The sequence below is a fragment of the Chelonia mydas genome, chromosome 2, assembly GCF_015237465.2.
Source record: "Chelonia mydas isolate rCheMyd1 chromosome 2, rCheMyd1.pri.v2, whole genome shotgun sequence".
NCBI lineage: Eukaryota > Metazoa > Chordata > Testudines > Cheloniidae > Chelonia > Chelonia mydas.
In genome coordinates, this window is record NC_057850.1 from 227,187,069 (window position 1) to 227,210,330 (window position 23,262).

Genomic DNA, 23,262 nt, shown 5'->3' on the forward strand with positions numbered 1-23,262 from the left:
TCTGTTATAATCTCAGACACACGATTCAGAGCTAATTGTTATTCGTTACCATTTGTGTGTGTATGCACGCGGGCATGTAATGGGAATATGTTAGCAGCTCCATAGTGAAGGTTGTAATGCCATTTTGTCTTTATGTATGTGTGTACATATTATAATTTTAAAATATTCAGTGTGTGTGTACCATGTGTGTTTACAAGGTACATACACATATGTGCACACATGCTATATAAGAGCTAAGTACTATATACACACACATAGATTATATATACAAAATACCAACATGGGTTATTACACCTATGCAGACTTCGAACGTTTACATGATCCAACTTGACTCCTGTTGCACTCCAATGTGTGTGGGGAGTCCCCTGCAGTCTTAGCCAGATACTATACCACCATATCCCTGGCAACCCCAATGTCAAAGTGATATGGTTAGGTTATATTACACTCCAGATATTCCCAGTCGGTAGGTGGTCTGTTGGGGACCATTATCAGATGGCAGAGTTTGGAGCAGCTCCTAGTTTGCTCTAATCTCTACCAGGGTGATGACCAACATAGAACTGGTCAGATGGTCAGATAATCAAGAGGCTTTAATTGGCTCTCTTCTGGGCCTTCTCTCTTGCTCTTCACTGCAGCCAGGAGATGTGTACAATAGAGAATTTGGCCTCTAGTTTATGGTGAAACATTAGAGGTGAAAATGAGTTTTGATGATCGTGTCATGTTGTTTCCTCGACTTTGCGAATGATACCAGCCTTGGCTGATCATCTGCTTTTTCCACAGTGTCTTAATGCTTTCTTCCATGCTGGCTTTATGCATAGAAAGCCCTCTCTGAAGCAGCTTTTAAAGCCACTGCCCTGCTTTTGTAAATTCTTCCATAATGTCTACAGGAAAATACCACCTGAAAATGGCTAAGTAAAAAGCTAGAGGGGTTGCTGATCTATTGTTCATTATAATTTGTCATTGTATAATTATCATTATAATTGTATCTTATAATTTTTAATTACTTGAAAACTCCCAGCTATGCACATAGTCTTTGTAACTGTGTATTCCTCTCTCTCTTATCATCCCATTTGTTGTGTCTTGTCTTGAAACAGAAAGCTCACCAAGACGGGCTGCCTGTCTTTGTTTGTACAGTGCCTAGCACAAGGGCCTCTGGGCTCTGCTGTAATGGAAATAACAAATAATAGTGAGTGGTCTCATTCTAATTGTTTGCATGGTTAGCCATGTAAAAGCTAGATACTACTTTTATTAATAGTCTCAAGAATAGTACAGTAGCCAGGATTTGTTGCAGCTCAGGATTTATGTATATTAACAGAGCAGAGAGGTATAGTGGAAACTTCTTCAATACCTACATGTATCATGCCTTTGTCGAGACCATATTACATGCTCATAAGAGTGAGGGACTAAAAAGGTCCACAACAAGGTTAAAAAGGAAAGGAAAGGAAAGGAGCTTCTCCAGCTCTGGAGTGACATGTGTTTATCCTCCAACGAGAGTGCGGTGCCAAACATATGACACTGGAGTACTCACTCTATATATGAGCCCATTGAGTTACATTGCTGCCTGCTTTGGGGGGAGTGACTGTGGTTAGTAGGGGCCAGGAAAAAGTATATAAACAAGGACAGGTTTCAGAGTAACAGCCGTGTTAGTCTGTATTTGCAAAAAGAAAAGGAGTACTTGTGGCACCTTAGAGACTAACCAATTTATTTGAGCATAAGCTTTCGTGAGCTACAGCTCACTTCATCGGATGCATACTGTGGAAAGTGTAGAAGATCTTTTTATACACACAAAGCATGAAAAAATACCTCCCCCTAATAACACAGGGCCTAATAACATCGGCCACGCTATCAGAGGCTCGTTCACCTGCACATCCGCCAATGTGATATATGCCATCATGTGCCAGCAATGCCCCTCTGCCATGTACGTTGGTCAAACTGGACAGTCTCTATGTAAAAGAATAAATGGACACAAATCAGATGTCAAGAATTATAACATTCATTAACCAGTCGGAGAACACTTCAATCTCTCTGGTCACGCGATTACAGATATGAAGGTCGCTATCTTACAACAAAAAAACTTCAAAACCAGACTCCAGCCAGAGACTGTTGAATTGGAATTCATTTGCAAATTGGATACAATTAACTTAGGCTTGAATAGAGACTGGGAGTGGCTAAGTCATTATGCAAGGTAACCTATTTCCCCTTGTTTTTTCCTACCCCTCCCCCCCCCCCCAGACGTTCTTGTTAAACCCTGGATTTGTGCTGGAAATGGCCCACCTTGATTATCATACACATTGTGAGGAGAATGATCACTTTGGATGGGCTATTGCCAACAGGAGAGTGGGTTTGTGTGTAGCGGGGGGACCTGGATTTGTGCTGGAAATGGCCCAACTTGATTATCATACACATTGTAAGGAGAGTGATCAATTTCGATAAGCTATTGCCAGCAGGAGAGTGGGGTTGGGGGAGGCATTTTTTCATGCTTTGTGTGTATAAAAAGATCTTCTACACTTTCCACAGTATGCATCCGATGAAGTGAGCTGTAGCTCACGAAAGCTTATGCTCAGATAAATTGGTTAGTCTCTAAGGTGCCACAAGTACTCCTTTTCTATAAACAAGGACAATGGCTCTGAGGATGAAAAAGTATTTGCAGTTAAAAGGTTAAAAATGCTAAACTTCTTTCAAAGGGGAGGAGGGAAAAAAATCCCTGAGGTGAACCTGTTTTACAAGTTGTACCAGTAAAAAGTTTTTTAAAGAGAGAGAAAGAAAATGAACCTGTAGAAGCCATATCAGTTGAAGCTTTTCAAAAGCTGAGTTTTTCGTGTAACTTTAGAGTACAATCTGAGACACATATGGCACTGTAGGATTTTTCTTTAACTAATCACGTACATTGTTAGACAGGGAGGGGCAGATAGCAATGCCTAGCATTTCAATTAGTGTTTTCTGAAGAACGATTTAATCCATTTGCAAATGAAGTTAGATTTCTATTAATTTTAAAGAAAACCCTGTTGGTGTGAAATTCAGAATAACTACAAAATGGGATTGCTTCTTTTAAAAAAATGTACAGTTGAAGCAAAGTGGTAGGTCTGAACCTGACAGGTAACTTTGGCAGCATGCAGGCAGGTGGGGTTAAGGTAACTATGGAGATTTATGATGTCATGCTTGCAAGAGCATGTCAGGACAGCTAATTTAACATGTAGTTGTTCAAAAACTCTTATAGGCTAGAAGTAGGTTTTATGCAAATGACTGAGTTTTGCTGCAAAAGGGCAAAAGAAAACACGGCAGAGACATGGAGGGCATTTTACCTGACAACCGTAAAGGATTACAACAGAATTCATTCTAAACTAAAACTTTTGGGACTAAAGGAAAAGGATTCCATAACTTATCTCCTGCCTCACCTGTGGAATTCTAGGTTTAGGTAAATATAACTCTTTTTTTTCCCTTTGCACTTATGGTAAAAACATTTTTGAAATGCCGAAGTCTGCTTTACTGCATTGTTCCTCTTGGCAGCAGATCTGAATCAATAAACTGAGCTTTCTGGCATGGCATATTTTCTTTTCTTTTCTTTTCTTTTCTTTTCTTTTCTTTTCTTTTCTTTTCTTAAAACAAGCTCTTTTTTGAATGAAGTGAGAATTCTGAATAATTTGAAAGGCAATGTAATACATTATGCTGATTACATGAATAATGCTGCAAAAATGTTCTAGGTAGTGTTTTGGAGGAGAAACCAAGAATGGAGACACTGTATTTATTTGTAGATCATTGCCAGATGTGTCTCCTTTAACTGCTAAAACAAGACATTAAAATTATAACTACATTTATTTCAGCATTTCAGATCTGCAGAATGCAGAAGCATTTATTTTAGTAGATTAGAGAATCAGTCAGTGAAATACTTTTTATAAATATATGCACTGATAATTGCAACATAATTTGTGAGTGTGATTTTTAAAAAAAAGGATAAACGCAGATCTGGTAGGAAGTAGACAACAGTGTTTGGGGTGGAAATCCAACAGCACAAGTAAACTCTACTTTATCTCTGTGGTTTTGGGGATAAAACCAGGGTGTTGGATTTTCTACGTTTGTTTTAAGAAAGAAAAGAAATCTCTTTGTGCTTAGCTGTAACTGCTGTTGCAGTTTACATCAATCAGGAAGTTACACCAAGTAAACAATTATAATCAGGGAAAGGTTCCCTCATTGACACTGCTGTAATAAAATTACTCGAAGCAGCCTTACATCTACAGGATTAGCTAAAAGGTAGGGAAGGGTGGGGTTTGAGTAATTAGTGTCCAAGCATAGATATTTGAAACCAGAAAGATCATAGGTTCAGTCTAAAAACACCTGTGAATTGTAAACTCAGGCTAGAAACTTGATCAGTTCAATGTAAACCCTCAGTAGGATTTAGCAAATGAGCAGGCTGCACAATGTTTTAAACACTTTATCTAATTCCAGCTGAAAAACCAGTGTATAAGAACGCTTGACGTTCTGCATTACTTGATCATGCAAGTTAAAATAAACTTGCCGTTAACAAATATTGATTACCAAAGTAAGTAGGGATGAGTCTGAGAGGAGTAAAAAGTGAAGAGGTATCTTTAACTGCATGTATACTTATATACATTAGTTCATTACACAGCTGTTTTGTTTTTCATTCAGTAAAATCTTTAGAAATAGTTATTAAGGGGATACACATTTTTTAACCTCTGGTGTTAGTTTTTAATATTAAAATATGTACTATTGAACAATGTGTCAAATGAACTAGCATATTTGCATTAGTTACACCGATGCTGGTTGATGATGTGGAAAGGGTATGGGGAAAAAATGATTCAGCGCTGCTCATGCTATGTAAGTAGATTTTTGGTCTGAACTGACATGTAGAAAAGCAGCATTTGATTATAACGTAAATATTGTGGGTGTTAAGAATAAATGTTTTTAATTGGGATGTATATAACTGCTGCATTTTCTAGCATTTTTTTCTTGTCTGACAGATTTTGATTTAGCTGATTATTATTTTTTGTTTAACCAAAAAAAGCCTACTAATTTATATCTTAGTTATAGTTGCACAGTTTTGGTCTTTTCAGGCTTGCCCAGCATGGAGTACATACTGTGGTAAGGAAGTCTGACAGTTTGATCCCTCTTAGGGTATGTCTACACTGCACACTAAGCCTGGGGTCTGACTCAGATTTGAGCCTAAGTCCCCCTTCTGTCCACACACACATCAGTCTGACTTGGGTCAGCAAGCACTCAGGACCCGAGTCCTAGAACTCTGCAAGGCAAGGTGGGGGGGGGGGGGGGGAGCCTGAGTCCCACTGTGACTTGAGACCAATGCCTGTCATTTTGCAGTGTGGCTGCAGCTCAGGTCACAGACTCAAGTTAGAAGGTCTGTGTAGTGCAGTATGGACATGTTAGCACATCTGTGAGATCTGGGTCCAGCAATTGTAAGCCCAGGTTTACAGTGTAATGTGGATGCTTAAGTGCAGGCTAGTAAATACCCAGTCCACAATCCTGGGTTCCACAGACCTGGGTCTACAAAGCAGTGTAGACATTAGAGGCCGGGCTGTCATGAGATCTCCACCAATGCCTACCTCCTAACACCACCTTGAGATGTGGGTGGAGCACTTTCCAAAGCATCGAGGTTGTTTCCACTCACATATTTCTGAGAGGAGCAGCATTATGTTGCACAGTACATTTCCACACACTAAATGGGATAATGCAGAGATCAGTCAGTCCTACCCCCTCTGGCCTCAGCATGACCCTATGAACTCACAGAGCCACAAACTTGTGGAGGGAGCTTCCACTCCTTTCAGGAGAAAAGATGGAATCCATGCTGCTTCTGCACATCTCCCTTTGTCCCATATGTACAAATCATTAGTATGAACAAAGCATTATTTTCTTCGTGTCGTGAAGTGGATTTACTGTGTATTGATGGGTTAAAATGTTGAATATGATGCACGAGTGGAAAGTGTTTTAATTTCACTCATACTGTAAAAGTAAGAAACTGAAGTAGTGAGCAAATGTACACTGCTCTATAACATGTTAAACTATTAGCAATAAAAGCATGAGTGGTATAAGTGGAGTTTAACTGATGTTGAAATAGCTTCTGCCGCATAATATTTACATCATGTGGTTTCTTCATTTATATTTATCAGTTGAAAGTGATAAAGTAACTGTTCCTTTTTTTAAAGCAGGAAAAAGTATGAATAAAGCTATTTCCCCTCAAAGTAAATCATACTGAAAAACAGTTCAATTTCTCTTTAGGTTTGTATGTGAAACAAGAAGTAGCCCTGAAAAGAATAAAGAGCTATAACAGGAAGGACTTTTTATGCTAGAAGCATTCAACTTCACTATGAGCTACCTGTTCAACTAGCAGCCTCAGCTATTTAAAAGGAGGCTGTTTTATGTTTTGCATTTGCAATGAACCTTTAAAAAACCAAACTCCTGTTCTTTACCTATCTAGAACAGCCGTTCTCAACCTGTGTTCTGTGGACCCCGTCTAAGGGGTCTGCGAAAGTCTTAGGCTGAAACCTGTCTGAACAGAATTCAACTGTATATTCAGACAAGTGATTTTAAGGGGTCTGCAAATGGAAAAAGGTTGAGAACCACTGATCTAGAACATGGCAGCTAACACTGGACAGCTTTTAATACAGTCATATATGGGGGAAAATAGGGAACCCCCTTTAAATTAAATTGAAATGCATGGGATACAAAACCTTTTTGAGCTAGTAGGTGGAAAGTTGACTATATAGAAAAAGGTAAAGTCTTTACTGATTAGGACCATTGTCTGTATCTTCGATTCTGATCCTGCAAACACTTATGCATGTGCGTAATTTGCACACGAGTAGTCCCATTAGCCTTACACTGGGGACTTTTTGTTAATGCTCTTCTCATATGATCACATGGGAGTGGGACATGTATTCGTGTCAGTCATTAGCAAAGTAAACATACCTCACACATCTTCTGACTATTATTGTATAACAACATTTTTCATTTGTTTTTCTAAACAAAGGCAGGTTGAGTTGGACTCCCCGGAGCAGCCAGCTCAAATTTACCCTAATCCCTGTGATGTAAAAAACCTTTTCAGAGCTGTGTTTAGGACAGCGAAAGTAAACAACTCAAGCAAATCTCATATGAAAGAGCATTTTCAGTTTCCTTTCTCTTCTCATGAATAGGCTAGCTGAAACAACACTACTGTTAAACATTGCATTCATCACCCACTGGGGCAATTGTAGCCTCTCCAGTACTGTGTGTTCTAGCATTTACTCTCTCAGATTTAAGAGCATGGCTTGATTGATTGCACCAATACAGAATTGGAAATGAAGTGAGTTTTTGCATCTTAGCACACCAAACAAACAAGGGCATTGTGCTTTGATGTGGGTGCTCTTTGAGGGGAGGTAGTGATACCGTTTGTTTGCACCATTGGGCAAGTACCTTCCATACCTCTGCATTTTGTGTGGTCTCCCTCCTGAAAGACCTGAGGGACCCCATTCAGTCACCAAAAACCTATTCTCCTAGTAATCACTGAGCAAACACACATTAGTTAACTGTAGTTTTGAAAGGTTTTCACTGCCTGGCTGATGTACTGCCACTGAGTCTTCAAGGTTTGGGGGTTTGTTTTAAACAATCTTTTAAAGAATTCTTGAACACAGGAATTGCCATATTGGATCCAATCCAAGATCCATTTAGCCCAGTGTTCTGTATGTGACAGTGGCTAGTACCAGGTGCTTCAGAGGAAGCCATGAGAACACCAGAGTAGGCAGATGGAATAATCTCCCCCACATTAGTTGTTATCATGATCTCTCATAGTCAGGGGTGGCTCTACCAATTTTGCCGCCCCAAGCAGTCTCCGCCGAATTGCCGCCGCCCCCGAATTGCTGCCGTGGGACACGGACTGCCGCCCCATTCTGAATGTCGCCCCAAGCGTCTGCTTGGAAAGCTAGTGCCTGGAGCCAGCCCTGCTCATAGTTAGAAACTGGCTTAAACCCTGAAGCCATAAAGTTTAATATCCCTTCCAAAAATGTATCATTATTCATTATGACAACTCTGGATTTTCTTGGTTCACATATAAATGTCCAATCCCTTTTTGAATCTTGTTCAGTTCTTGACCTCAACAACTTCCTATTGCAGCAAGTTCCATAGTATTATTACGTGCTGAGTGTAAAAGTATTCCCTTTAATAGTTTTGAATTTCTCACATTTTAATTTGACTGTCCCCTTGTTCTTGTGCTATTAGACAGGGAGAACAGAAGTTCTTGATCTATCTTCTCTATATCACTCATTATTTTATATACTTCTATCTTGTCCCCTCTTATGCATCTCTTTTCTAAAGTAAACTGTCCCAGTCTTTTCAATCTCTCTTCATATGAGCATTTTTCCCACCATTGATCATTCTTGTTGCTCTTTTCAGAAACCCCTCTAGCTCTGCAATATCCTTTTGGAGATTGGGTGACCAGTACTGCACACACTATTCCTGACGAGGCCGCACCACTGATTTATATAAGCACATAATATTAGTTTCTGTAGTATTCTCTATCCGTCTTTTATGCATCCTAACATCTTGTTAGTCTTTATGACTGCAACTGTACATTGAGCAGAAGTCTGTATTGAGCTGTTTACAGTAAGCCAGGTTCTTCTTCGAGTGCTTGTTCACGTCCATTCCACATTAGGTGTGCGTGCGCTGCATGTACGAGCGTCGGAAACTTTTTCCCTTCGCGGCTCCCGGCGGGCCCCCCGAGTGGTGCCACTGCACCCCGCATATATACCCCTGCTGGCCCGACCCCCTCCAGTTCCTTCTTTCCGTCCGTGGCGGCGTTGGAACAACCTCTCTCCGCGGGGCATGCCGCAGGCCCACGGCTTCAAGGCTTGCGCCATGTGCCGCAAACCTATGCCAGTTAGTGACCCCCATGACTTGTGTCTACGTTGCCTGGGGGACGGACATCAAACTGAAAGGTGTAGGATTTGCAAGGCGTTCCAGCCAAGGACAAGGAAAGAAAGAGGGTTTTGCCTAAAGCAACTGTTGATGGAGGCCGCATTGCAGCTGCCGGGCCCGGAGCGCCCAACGCCGGCTCAGGCTTCCGCGGTGCGTAGTGCCCCGGAGCTGTCGGGAGACCTGGCACCGGTGAAGCACCATTAACTGTCGGCCCCAGAGTGCCAGGCTAGGCCCCGGCACCGATCGTCCTCCCCGGTGCGGCCCCCAGCGCAGCCTAAAGGAAGGCATGGTCGTTCCCCGCACAGGAGGCTGGCGCCTCCCAAGGCACCGAGCACCGACAAGAGTGGGAAGGCCACAGTACCGGTGCTGACACAGGCGGTCCTGGTGGCACAAGCGCTACCGAGCCCAGACCTAAGTGAGCTCAGTGCGGACGATGAGCTTGAGGGCCTAACGGATCAGCCCTCTGCGCCTGGCACCTTTGAGACCACAAAGGACCTCATCGAGCTGTTGGTGGTGAGCCCCCTTCCGTATGGGGAGAACCCTCTGGCACCCATGCCTCGGGTGCCGTCGAGGGGTAAGCCAGCAATGGTGTGCCGCTCAAAGACACTATCTCGGCACCGCTCCTGGAGTTGGTCCCGGTCGAGCCCTGACTCCGCAGACTCGCACTTGTCAGCGGCCCAGAAGGAGGTTGCGGCACCAGCAGCGGGTCGACATGAAGAAGCACTAGGAAGGGCACACTGCTTTCTGGCACCTCCCAGAGACCGGCACCGGGAGGAGTTGAGACAGCCCTCACCAGAGGTCTACCACAGACAGTCCCGGTCCAGGGAATGCTGGCACCGGTCCTGGTCCCAGGGGTTCCAGTACCACTCCCAGTCCTGCTCAGCCAGGAGCTGCTCATTCTCTTGCCGGCGCAGATTGTTGGCACTGCCATGGCCTTCGCGATCGGTGTCGCCGCAGTCCGGTGCCGGCTCTGGCCGCTATACCTACCCGCACCGGGGCCCAGGCAGCAGGGACCCTCAGGGGAGCTGGCAACCTCAATGGGGGCTGCCAGGCCATTGGCCCTTCTGGACCCCATGGGCCTATCAGGAGCGCCAAGGGGCCCTGTCCAGGGGAAGTTACTCGGTGCAGCACTCCTGGTCCCTGCACCGATGCCAGACGGTGCCGGAGGCAACAGTATCCAGGCCTCCAGCATCCCCCCAGCTTAGACCGGAGAGTCCGGCACCAAGCCCAGTGCCGTCCCATGGACTCCTGCCCCGGCCTGAGCTGGGGACCCCTGCCACGGGAGATGGGGAGCAGGAGGACCAACCAGAGGGGGTCGAGCAGCAGCTAACCTCCTCGTCTTCCCCCGATGAGGCGGTGGCAGGTACAGACGTATCCGGCCATCCGCCAATAGACCATAGAGCCCACGAGGAACTGGTGCGCAGAGTTGCCCAAAATTTGGGGTTGCAGGCAGAGGAGATGGTTGAGCAGGAGGAGCCCATGGTGGACATTTTGAACCCCGAAGGGCCATCCAGAATAGCGCTCCCGGTCATTAAGACCATTCAGCCTAACTATAAGGCTATATGGCAGACCCCGGCCTCCAGCGCGCCAACGGCTAAAGGAGTTTGCCCCATCTAAGGGCTGTGAGTTCCTGTTCTGCCACCCGAGTCCATGCTCCCTAGTAGTTTCGGTGGTGAACGAAAGGGAGCGCCATGGACAGCAAGCCCCGGCCCCTAAGACCAAGGAGGCAAAACGCCTGGACCTTTTTGGTAGAAAGGTGTACTCATCTGGGGGCCTTCAGTTGAGGATTGCTACCCAGCAGGCCATCCTCAACAGGCACAATTTCAACTCCTGGGTGGCGGTGGGGAAGTTTTAAGGACAACCTTGCACAAGGTTCCCAACAGGAGTTCACGGACCTGGTGGATGAGGGCAAGGCAGTAGCCAAGACCTCTCTCCAGGCCTCCCTGGATTTGGCAGACGCGGCGGCTAGAACAATCGTGTCAGGAGTGGTCATGGGGCGCTCAGCGTGGCTCCAGGAGTCAGGCCTGTCCCTCAAGGTCCAGAATATGCTCCAGGACCTCCCCTTCGAAGGGTCCGGGCTCTTCTTGGATCAGACAGACACGAGGCTGCATAGCCTCAAGGACTCGCGGGCTACGCTCAAGTTGCTGGGTATACACACCCCGGTGACCCAGAGGAAGCCCTTTAAGCTGCAGCCTCCCCCTCAACGCCAGTACCAGCCTCGCCATAGGCATGAGCCTTACCGTAGGCGAGGCAGGGATAACAGGCGATGGCGCAACAAAAATAACAACAATGCGCCAGGCCAGAACCAAGGCCAGCACAAACCCCAGCAGGGCACTAAGCCAGGCTTTTGAAGGTGCACTCGAGGACAGCGTACCAGACCAGTCACCGGATCCATCCCTTTGTTTCCTGAACTGCCTGTCCTGTTTCTCCCGTGTGTGGTCTACCATTATTTCAGACCGTTGGGTCTTACGCATGGTGCGGAACGGGTACTTGCTGCAGTTCACCTCCCTCCCCCCCCCCCCTTCCCTTCTTCAGGGACCCCTCTCATGAGCATCTCCTAGAGGAGGAAGTCCGCTCTCTGCTACGGGGGGCGGGGGCGGTAGAGGCAGTGCCTCACGGCCTAAGGGGAAAAGGGTTCTACTCCCACTACTTCCTTATTCCCAAGGCCAAAGGGGGCCTTCGCCCAATCCTAGACCTGCGCGGGCTCAACAAATTCCTGGTTAAGGCCCGGTTCCACATGGTCTCTCTGGGCACCATCATCCCTTCCCTGGATCCGGGGGACTGGTATACTGGTACGTCGCCCTCGACATGTAGGACGCGTCCTTTCATATCGCCATTTTCCAAGCACATTGGCGGTTCCTACGCTTCACCGTGGGCCGAGAACATTATCAGTTTGTGGTTCTCCTGTTTGGTCTAGCCGCGGCCCCAAGGGTGTTCATGAAGTGCATGGCGGTGGTGGCGGCCTTCTTACAGAGAATCCGGGTGTACCCGTACCTCGACGACTGGCTCCTGGCGGGCTGATCCGAGGTGGAGATGCGGGGCCATGTGCAGGTGGACCTGAAATTGTTCAGCGAGCTGGGGCTCCTGGTCAACATCCCCAAGTCCACGCTCGTACCCACGCAGAGAGTGGAATTCATAGGGGCGGTCCTGGACACGGTGCAGGCCAGGGCAAGCCTTCCGGTATCCTGATTCCGGGCTAACCACCAAGCAGTGGCCTCCCTGTGCCAGTTTCCAACAACAACGGCCAGGTGCTGCCTGCAGCTGCTGGGCCACATGGCAGCATGCACCCACGTGGTCAGGCATGCCAGACTGAGACTCAGAACTCTGCAGGCATGGCTCGCTCGGGTGTACTGCCCAGGCAGGGACCCCCTGGACTTGGTAGTGACAGCCCCAAGGGATGTGCTGGACTCCCTGCTGTGGTGGCAGTCCCAGCCTGTCATTTGCGAAGGCATCCCCTTTGCCGCCTCACTTCCGGACCTGACGCTGGTGACGGACGTGTCAGACCATGGATGGGGGGCTCACTGGGGGACCTCATAATGCAGGGGTTGTGGTCCGAAGCAGAGCGGTCGCTCCATATCAACGTGAAGGAGCTCAGGGCGGTTCGTCCCGCCTGCCAGACCTTTCACGCCACTCTGAGTGGTCACAGCGGGACAGTTCTGACAGACAACACTACTGCCATGTTTTATATAAACAAGCAGGGTGGAGCTCATTCCTTGCCACTCTGTCGCGAGGCTCTCCTCCTCTGGGACCTTTGCATAGCCCATGCGATTCACCTCGAGGCGTCCTATCTCCCGGAGGTGCGGAATGAGCTGGCAGACTCCCTCAGCAGGTCGTACCGCATGCACGAGTGGACGCTCAGGGCGGATGTCGTGCTTTCACTCTTCCGCAGGTGGGGGTTTCCCCAGGTAGATCTGTTTCTCGCCAGGGCCATGGCCAGTGCCCGCCATTCTGCTCGTTCCAGGGCTGCAGCCCTGGCTCACTCGTGGACGCGTTTGCGATCCCATAGAGAGGGGGCTTGATGTATGTCTTCCCCCCGTTTCCCTTGGTGCACAAGGTCCTGCTCAAGGTGTGCAGGGACAGGGCGGTGGTGATCCTCATCGCCCCAGCCTGGGCCCACCAACGCTGGTACACATCGCTCCTGGAACTGTCGGTGGACGCCCCAGTAGTCCTGCCCCTACACCGGGACCTCATTACACAGGATGGCAGGCAGCTTCTCCATCCTGACCTGCAGTCACTGCACCTGACGGCGTGGAGGCTCTGTGGCTAAACGCCCTGGAGAGCCAGTGCTCCCTTCCTGTGCAGCAGATTCTGCTTGGCAGTAGAAAGCCTTCTACCAGGGTGGCCTAAATGGCCAGGTGGAAAAGGTTCTCGTGTTGGTTTGAACCCCGACAGGTGCGGCCAGGCCAGGCCCCGGTGCAGGCCATTCTGGAGTACCTCCTGCACCTCAAGCAGGAAGGGCTAGCCCCGTCCTCACTCAGAGTGCACCTGACGGCCATCTCCGCCTTCCATCCGGGGTTCTCGGGGGGCTCGGTGTTTTCCCACCCCATGGTGGGGCGGTTCCTTAAAGGGTTGGAGAGGGTGTTCCCGTACTCCCGCCCCCCAGTCCCTCCATGGAACCTTAACCTGGTCCTTTCTAAACTCATAGGACCCCCTTTCGAGCACCTCGCTATCTGTTCTCTCCTCCACCTTTCCTAGAAGGTGGTGTTTCTGATTGCCATTACCTCGGCCAGAAGGGGGTCCGAACTGAGGGACCTCACCTCTGAGCCACCATACACATATTTCACAAGGACAAGGTGCAGCTCTGGCCGCACCCCAAGTTCCTCCCTAAGGTAGTGTCCCAATTCCATCTGGGCCAGGACATTTGTCTGCCGATGTTCTTCCGGAAACCCCATACGGACCTTGGATGTGCGTCGAGCACTGGCGTTCTATTTGGAGTGCACCAAGCTCTTTCGCAAATCCACGCAACTGTTTGTGGCTGTGGCCGAGAGGTTAAAAGGCCTCCCAGTGTCGGCGCAGCGGATTTCGTCTTGGATTAGAAGGTGCATCCGGGCGTGCTATGAGCTTGCAGGTGTTCCGGCCCCGGCAGTCATGGCCCACTCAACCAGGGCGCAGATAACTTCAACGACATTCCTGGCACAGGTCCCGATCCAGGAGATCTCCAGAGCAGCCACCTGGTCCTCTGTGCACAACTTCACGACCCACTATGTGGTCAACCATCAGGCCAGAGAGGACGTGGCAGTTGGCAGAGCGGTCCTCTGAGCAGTTGTTCCATGACTCCTACCCTCCTCCAGAGGTAAGCTTGTAATTCACCTAATGTGGAATAGACATGAACAAGCACTCGAAGACGAAAAAACAGTTACTTACTTTCTCGTAACTGTTGTTCTTCGAGATGTGTTGTTCACATCCATTCCACCTCCTACCTCTCTGTCGGAGTCGCCGGCAAGAAGGAACTGGAGGGCGTCAGGCCGGTGGGGGTATATACATGGGGCACAGTGGTGTCACTCAGGGGGCCCGCTGGCCCGACGGGAACCGCTAAGGGAAAAAGTTTCCGACGCTCATGCATGCGGCACGCGCACACTTAATGTGGAATGGACATGAACAACACATCTCGAAGAACAACAGTTATGAGAAAGTAAGCAACCGTTTTTTCCTTTCTTGACTTGAAATAGTTAATTTAGAACCCTGTAAGGTGCATAAGTAATTTAAATATTTCTCTCAGATATTCATAACTTTGCTTTTATCTATGCTGAATTTCTTTTGCAATTTTGTTGCCCATTCACTTAGGTTGTTTAGATGTCTCTGAAGTTCCTCGGAGTCCTCTCTGATCATAACTAACCACAATAACTTTCAGAGTAGCAGCCATGTTAATCTGTATTAGCAAAAAGAAAAGGAGTACTTGTGGCACCTTAGAGACTAACCAATTTATCTGAGCATAAGCTTTCGTGAGCTGCAGCTCGCTTCATCAGATGCATTCAGTGGAAAATACAGTGAGGAGATTTATATACACACCGAACATGAAAAAATGGGTGTTTATCATGCACACTGTAAACACCCATTTTTTCATGTTCTTTTCATGTTCTGTGTGTATATAAATCTCCTCACTGTATTTTCCACTGAATGCATCTGATGAAGTGAGCTGTAGCTCACGAAAGCTTATGCTCAAATAAATTGGTTAGTCTCTAAGGTGCCACAAGTACTCCTTTTGTTTTCACAATAACTTTGTCACCTGCAAATTTTGCTTTCCTATTCACCATTTCCAGATAATTAATAAAGATATTAAACCACATGGGACCTAGTACAGAACCTTGAAGGACCCCACTGCGAACCTTTTGCCATAATGAAAATTGGCCATTTCATCCTATTCTTTGCTTTCAGTCTCCTAGCTAGTTCCTTATTCTTGAACATTCAAGATTCCTTCTATTATGTTAGATATAATTTGTATGTGTTTATCAGTACCATGAGACCTGATTCTTTAGAATCTGAAATTACTTGCCTATCTCATTTTCTGTGTTCATATTTAGATTAAATAATCTAAATCTCTAGGGTGGGGGTGGGCAAACTTTTTGGCCCGAGGGCCACATCTGGGAATGGAAATTGTATGGCTGGCCATGAATGCTCACGAAATTGGGGGATGGTATGCAGGAGGGTGTGAGGGCTCTGGGGTGGGTCCAGAAATGAGGAGTTCAGTGTGCAGTAAGGGGCTCCGGGCTGGGGCAGGGGGTTGGGGTGTGGGGCAGGGTGAGGGCTCTGGCTGGGAGTGCGGTCTCTGGGGTGGGGCTGAGGATGAGGGTTTGTGGTGCAGGAGGGGGCTCTGGGCTGGGACAAAGGGGTTCGGAGGGCATGAGGGGGATCAGGGCTGGGGCAGGGGGTTGGGGCATGGGAGGGGTTCAGGGGTGCAGGCTCCTGGCTGTGCTTACCTCAAGCAGCTCCCAGAAGCAGCGGCATGTCCCCCCTTCAGCTCCTTACATGGAGGTGTGGCCAGGCAGCTCTGCACGCTGCCTCGTCTGCAGGCGCTGCCCCTGCAGCTCCCATTGGCTGTGGTTCCCGGCCAATGGGGGCTGCGGGATCAGAGCTTGGGGCAGGGGCAGTGCGCGGAGTCCCTTGGCTGCCCCTACATGTAGGAGCTGGAGGAGGGACATGCCGCTGCTTCCAGGAGCCGCGTGGAGCCACGGTACACGTGGAGCAGGGCAAGCACTGGCTTTCTTCCCTGGAGGGAGCTCGAGGGCCGGATTAAAATGTCTGAAGGGCTGGATGCAGCCCCTGGGCCATAGTTTGCCCACCCTGCTCTAGGGTATGGCACCTGTGCTGCAAGTGGTGTGTAGTGATTTAATAGAAGGGAAAATGTTTTCTCTTTTCATCCCAACTTCTTACTTAAGACATTACTTCATTCCACTTGGTAGCATTTAAACATGGGGCTTGTTCACATGGTCACTTAGTGCACAGCCAGCTAGGCGCTAAATGTACAACGCGCTCCTCTGCTGCTGTTTGCAACAGCAATAGTCAAAGTGCACTACAGAACTTCTAGTGCATGGTAGCATTCTTCTCATGGTAACGTAGGCCTGGTCTACACTATGGGGGGGATCGATCTAAGATATGCAACTTCAGCTACGAGAATAGCGTAGCTGAAGTCGACGTATCTTAGATCGACTTAGAATCACTTACTTCACGTCCTCGCTGCGCGGGATCAACAGCTGCCGCTCCCCCATTGACTCCGCTTCCGCCTCTCGCCCTGGTGGAGTTCCGGAGTCGACAGCAGAGCGATCGGGATCGATTTATCACGTCTACACTAGACACGATAAATCGATCCCCGATAGAGTGATCACTACCCGCCGATCTGGCGGTTAGTGTAGACGTGGCCTTAGTGCACATCTGGCTAGTGCTGTAACTTTACACCCCAGCTTGCCGCACACTGTCTGACCATGTAGACAAGCCCATGGAGTGAGCCACAAAAGAGAGTGTGAAAGGAAAGTAACTGGGAGAAGCACAGAACTATTGAGGGAAAACAAGTCAGAAGAGGCAAGTCTGGAAGCACATGTTGGGGCGCTAGCTCGTGGGTAATGATCATATAGAGCTTTTAATCTCTCCACTGCTAGCTCAAGTACAGCCTAAATTGGAAATGAAAGTTATTGCTGTGCATCTGATGGCTATTTGGTTGTTTATTTTATGGGAAATGAGTAGAGATGGTCAAATATGGCAGTTAATTCCTGTGAAAAATTTAAAAGAAAACAAAAACATTTTGTTTCCTTCGACATTTTTCACAGTATTTTTGTTAAAAAAAAAAAAAAGATTTTTTTTTTCATTTTGATTCACTTTAATTCCAATCAGAATGAAAATATTTCACTTTGGAAGTCCTCTCCTTTCCTCTCATTTTGTGACTAGAAAGGGGGAAAATAAGAAAAGGATAGAAGGACAACAAAGTAATACAATTGTCAATTTGAATAGAAACAAATGTTTTGTTTTTTTGATAAAATACTGGAAAATTTTGAATAATAAAAAAATTTCTTTGAAAAGCCATTTGACGCCCAAAATAAAAACACACTTCCTGACAAACATTTTGATCAGCTCTAGAAATGAGTTGGGTAGTGAGCGGTCCGCATCGCTCAAAGGCAATGTCCATAAGCAATGGGGCAAGGAAAAGCCCTGGTGAGGCTCCCTGCCCACACTGAAGGATGCCTAGTAAGGATGCCCTCTCCTGCAAAGGGTCTTCTTCCTGGGCACCAAGTCTTCTTTCCAGCCCAAGTAGAGGAGAATCTCCTGGTATTGGAGCTATCCTCTAGGAATAGCAGAGACATTTTTGAGGAACATCTGAAAGGAACAACACTAGTAGGACAGAAAGGCTCAGCAGGGGTTTCTTGCTCCCTTCTCCTGATCTTCATGATCCCTGGACACCTGAGATGTCAGCAGACAAATGTAACCAATTTATGTGAACAGGGGTGTGTGGGGGGTTTCTCTGTAAAATTTCCTGGAGAGGCTACGCTCACTAGTATGAAGGCTGTTTCCACTGTCTAGTCTATTGAATCTAGTACTGGACTTATCCTCCTGGAGAGACACCATGAGGTTCCAGTGAACTTTTGTCTACCACTTAAGCCTAAGGGCTAATTAATCCTCATTAGTATAGTGGTAAGTATCCCCACCTGTCACGTGGGAGACCGGGGTTCAGTTCCCTTACGGGGAGGCCACAACATTTAGGGGGGACGGATAGCTCAGTGGTTTGAGCATTGGTCTGCTAAACCCAGGGTTGTGAGTTCAATCCTTGAGGGGGCCATTTAGGGATCTGGGGCAAAAAATGGGGGATTGGTCCTGCTTTGAGCAGGGGGTTGGACTAGATGACCTCCTGAGGTCCCTTCCAACCCTGATAGTCTTTGATTCTATGACTGCTACTCAGAAGACTGTACCCCTGCTTAGAGTTAAGTGGGTGGAGTCCCTGTGAAGGAGGCATCTATGTACCTGTCATACTTGTAACATGTTAGTCACCATAGCATCTAGGTGCTGATAATAAAATGGTTGAAGCTCAGTATTTGAAGGAAATGATGACTTGACTGAAATTCTATGGCTTTCTTCATGTACTTCCTGCCAACTAATAACCAGAATGTCCTTCCAGCTCACAGCTATTTTGTGGACATGCTGGTGCTAGTGTGTAAAGTCTAACAATATACCGTGAGGGTTGGGTATGTGTGCATGCGCCCTGAGGGTTTTTTTTTCTCGGTCCTTGCAAGCATTATTTTTCAACTCCATTTATTCTTGCCTACCCCTGTTTTTTTTGTTCTACATAATGTCATACATCAGTCTGTTGTAATTAGTAATAAATTACTTGCAGAAGGAACAAATATTTGACTTTGATTAGAATAAGTAAAAATAAGTGCCACTTATGTTTCATGGACTGAATAAATACATAATTGGATGACATAAGAAGATTGATTTAAATAACACTCAGTTTGTATTGTTCAATTCCTTAGCTGGAATGTGAAGAAATGACATGTTTAAAAATATATAATTTAAACACCTCCATTAAGGAGTGTGTAACTGTAGCACAAAGACAGAGGTAACGTTTACTGTAGATCTTAAAAATCTGTTGTCTTAAAAAATAAATAAATCCCCATTTCAGCAAATCTTTGCAGTACATGTTGTGAGGTACGTTGTGCCCTTTAAAGAATCAACTTAAAGAAATGCACAGATGATTTGTGTTAATTTTCATGCTTTCATTGTGCAGTCTTTTATGAAAAAGGCCCATTTCACATTAATTATGCATAAGAGCTTTCCCAGTACAATCATCTTTTTACAGTGATTGCCATTAAAAAGCCAACATTATTTCAACAGTTACTATCCAGTGACATGAGAGCATGACATTGTTCCCCCACAGTTAGAAGAGGGAATTATTGTAGCATCTCTGATATCATGATGTGGAAGTAACTGTTGGCAAATTACTTTTAATGGAGTACATCCTTGTTTTCTCAGTTTTTCAGCTGTGCACAGAAATTGCCATTTTTTTACCCATCACAAAACCCGACAGCCTGGAGTATAGGCTGGAGGGACCCTCCGCTAGTCTGATTGCCCCTGTGTGAGAGAGCAGGAATAAGAAGGATGTATATTCTGTCTAATTTATCTATCTTGTCTGTTTTACCATAGGTCTTTATAATGTGCCTATCACCATAGTATCTAAGTGCAAATGCTTAGTGCAGTGTACCAACCAATAATATGACCGCAACTTTTATTTAAAATAAATATTAAAATCTGAAGAATTTTTCTAAAACAAACAAACAGCAGCAAAAGGGCTTCTGGAAGTCAGTGTAGTGCTCAGGTCTTTGGGAATGTTAGAAGCTGAAAATTAGGAGAGGCAGGTCAAGTCGCAAGGTCCTTTTAGTGCTAATCATGCTCCCACTGAAGTCAATAGCAATACTCTCATTGATTCAGTAAGGCAGGATCAGGCCCCTGATAGGTTGTCTGACAGGCTCCATTCCTCTGACGTCAGACATAGCATTTTAAACCTGGCTCGTGTACTTTCCTTTTATTTTATTTTTATCCTGTAAATCCTATACGCACCGGATGTTGTGACCCACACTTTGTCTTTTCATTTCCTTCACACACCTGCTGCTGCTGCTGTCAGTCACTAAGGAGCCTTACTCCTCTCCAATCCTTTCTTCAGCTGCTAGATGCTGCTGAGAAGGATGATTTCACAGGGATACTTTTCTAATCCAGTAATTGGACAACTGGGTTAATCTCATCCAGAGGCTGGGATTTTAGTGTAGTATAGGGGTAGGCTTTCTTGATACCAGTGTGTAACTTCCATTAATGTTAATGTAGTTATGTGCAGGAGTATTGAGAAGATAATGTATGACGCTTGGTTGTAACTGAGGAAACATAAGCTTAAATACATTGCATTTGTGACCGGGGTATTAACTGAGTTATTCTGATCCCACTTTTTTCATAGCCCTTTAGCTGTTCAGATTTGAAAGCTACTATTCATTGCTGAATGGTACCCCACTTTTATATATTTCAGAAATGAATCCTGGCACAAAAGGACAAGTTCCCCTTGCTTGTACCTAATATGTGAATCAGTATTCATTTAAACCCCACCCACATGTAAGTATGCACCCATGAAAAACTGGTCTTCTTTTATTTATGAATCACACCCTGGTTTGCAAGAACTTTTACATCTAGATCTACACCAGCGTCCCTGTATGTACTGTATAGACATGCAGTTGGAAAATCTTCACAGGGGAGAAACAGTGACTCAGCTGCACTAGTGGGTTTGAGAAAATTTTAATAGCAAGGGTACAGACTTTGACATGAAGCAGCCCATTAATTCTCCACTAGCAGAAACAAGAAGTTTGTTGTTCCTGGGGTTCATCTCAGATAAACCAGGTACATATAGAAAGCAAGAGTCTATTTTCCCTTCAATTATGTAGGTGGAACTAATGGATACCTGAGACAGATTAGTTTATCCAAAAAGGTTTTTCCCACAAAGGGTGAATGTTTGAAATAAAAACCAAAAGCATTTAATGTTTCTAGACTTTTTTTAAAATATGAGATGAACCTTTGGCTGTTACAGTATTTAACATACATTCTCGATAGAGAGAGGTTGGTAGTCTGGAATGGAAAACTTCTCTTGAACATATTACATTATGATTCAGTTTCATCTCATGGTTCTGAGAATCTGTCATTTTTTTATTTAAAAAAACAAACAAAAAAACCAAACCAAAGGCACATTGTTCTTTTCATTATAGAAAACATTCCCGTGAAAGGTGTACACCATTTATTGGAAATCTTCCATAACTGAAATAATTGCTAGTTTGCGGGCTTCTTCTGAATTGAAGATATCATTAAAACGGTTAGAAAATTGTAGTGTTCTACTCTTAAATCACTTAGACATTGAAGCTTGATTTTTTTGTATATATAACTTTCTTTTTTGCTGTTGCTACTACTATAATATTTTGACTTGGAGGATTTTTCCTCCTTCTGCCGTACCAGCAGATATCACTTTATATTAAAAGGAACTGTGAACTGACATGTTGAATCTTGTTTCTGCATTAATTAAGCCAGCCACACAGGAGATGTTAGTTTGCCAAGAATTACCATGCATCCAGTATGTCTGGAAGATGTGTTTTTGCGACTATTATAGATTGGCAAACCCAGCTTGAAATTTAGGCAACTCCTTTGTAGTCTATAGAGGAAGAAAAAGGGGATTATGACTAAAAGTTTACAAATACTCAAAAAAAAAATTGTGAGAGACATTTGTTTTGTTAAATACTTTGGGGGTAGATTCTCCTGCCTTAACTCCAGTTGATATTGCTGAGTTACACTTGTAGAAGGAGAATTAGGCCCTTTTGATTTATCACAGTGGCACAAGTTTCAGTTGTACAAAGTGAAAAAATAATTCAATCCTTTTAAATTAAACTACTACAAATGTAGTTTGAAAGAAAGAGAGTTACCATTTTAATCTGTACCATGGTCATTGTGAAGATTATTTTTCTAAGGCATACACAGCCTTTTGATTTAGATGGTGGTGTTGAGCTGCACTTTCAGTGTGTCAAACTAAAGCTACTGCAGGTTGTAGCTAATGAGAAATGTTCACCTGCAGGTTTACTGGCAATTGCCACCTGGCAGTCTGAGTTCGGTTTAGACAATCATTCAATAACTTGTGTAGTAGCACAATAAACATTATCTTTCTCTTTCAGCACAGAGCTTTTAGCTTTGCCTCTGCAATAAAGGAATTAAATGCATTCTGGTTTTGTTCTGTGCTTTCAGGTATCACCTGTCCAGTGTTTTTTAGAATGTTGTATTTGGTGTCAAGAGCAAGACAACATTTGTCTGTGGTGTTTCTTGTTTAGCAATTTACAAGAACTATCAAGCCTTTAAAGAGCTACTTATCTAGCCACTTTTGCTTTGCTTTTGGCTTATCTTTCCTAGGGCTTTAAAGGCATCTTGAATATCTAGATTTTATGATTTTCAAAGAGTTCTTTTAAAAAACCCATTCACCATTCTCCTCTTCAAAATAACAATAACTGAGGCAATACAAGTACAGGGTGATACTCTATTATTATTTTACCATTTATTTTAGTATATGCCAAAACCTTAGGCTCATATACATATTTAAATATACAGTACAATAAAAATTAAAACAGCCAGCCCAAACCAGTTTGATTTCTCTCCTCCAAACCACTTAAACCAGTCGGTCAAAAATGAAAATGCCCTACCTTCTCCAAAGGCCACAGTCATCCCTTGGCTCTCTACCCTCCCACTAAACCCTGGAAAATAGATGCATCTTGTAATGTGCTCTTAAAATTCATCTATTCCATGCCAAATGTGGGGAGTGAATCCTTAAATCAGGGACTAGACATGGAAAATACCTTGCCTTTTAAACTGGCATCTGATAGCTTGAGAGAGTCTTCTGCTTGCAACTATGGCAGTGTCACATAGGCGCAGAGACAGTCTCTGAAATAGCCAAGTGTCAGACCATTTTAAGTCTTTATAATCAAAACCAGCATAAAAATCTCCACCTGAAAACTAACAGGTTACAGAGCTGTGGTGTAATGTACTGTTAGTGCAATATGCCTGTCAACAAGTGGGCTTCTATATTGCACACCAGCTTACTTGTCCAAATTGTCTTATGGGTCAGCCTCATATATAGTGCCATGCCGTCACCCAATTTCAAGGTGACAAATGCTCCTTAGTTTGCAAAATAAAGGAAAATCACTTGCCTAAAAACTGATGATAATAAGCACTCTTCCACAACTGCCGTCTGATCACCTGATAGAAGCTGAGGATATAGATAGCAAACATGCTCCCACTCAGTCCGGTAGGCTGAGGTAATGTCTGCCATATCTTCTGATTAGCTCACTCAAGCTACAAATA

At 45.2% G+C, this 23,262-nt stretch overlaps 1 protein-coding gene across 18 annotated transcripts in view; it reads left to right on the forward strand.

Moving 5' to 3' along the window:
• Nucleotides 1–23,262, forward strand: part of KIAA1217 (KIAA1217 ortholog) — a 511,170-nt gene that overhangs the window by 272,025 nt on the left and 215,883 nt on the right. Inside the window, exon 2 of one of the 18 annotated variants that reach the window (XM_043541334.1) lies at nt 20,408–20,490. The exons of 16 other annotated variants lie outside the window; for them this stretch is intronic. The gene's annotated coding sequence lies outside the window, so the exon portion shown is untranslated. Of the gene's footprint in view, nt 1–2,964; nt 3,413–20,407; nt 20,491–23,262 lie in introns of those variants that run through there. One more of the 18 variants, XM_027820926.3, reaches the window with a different exon arrangement.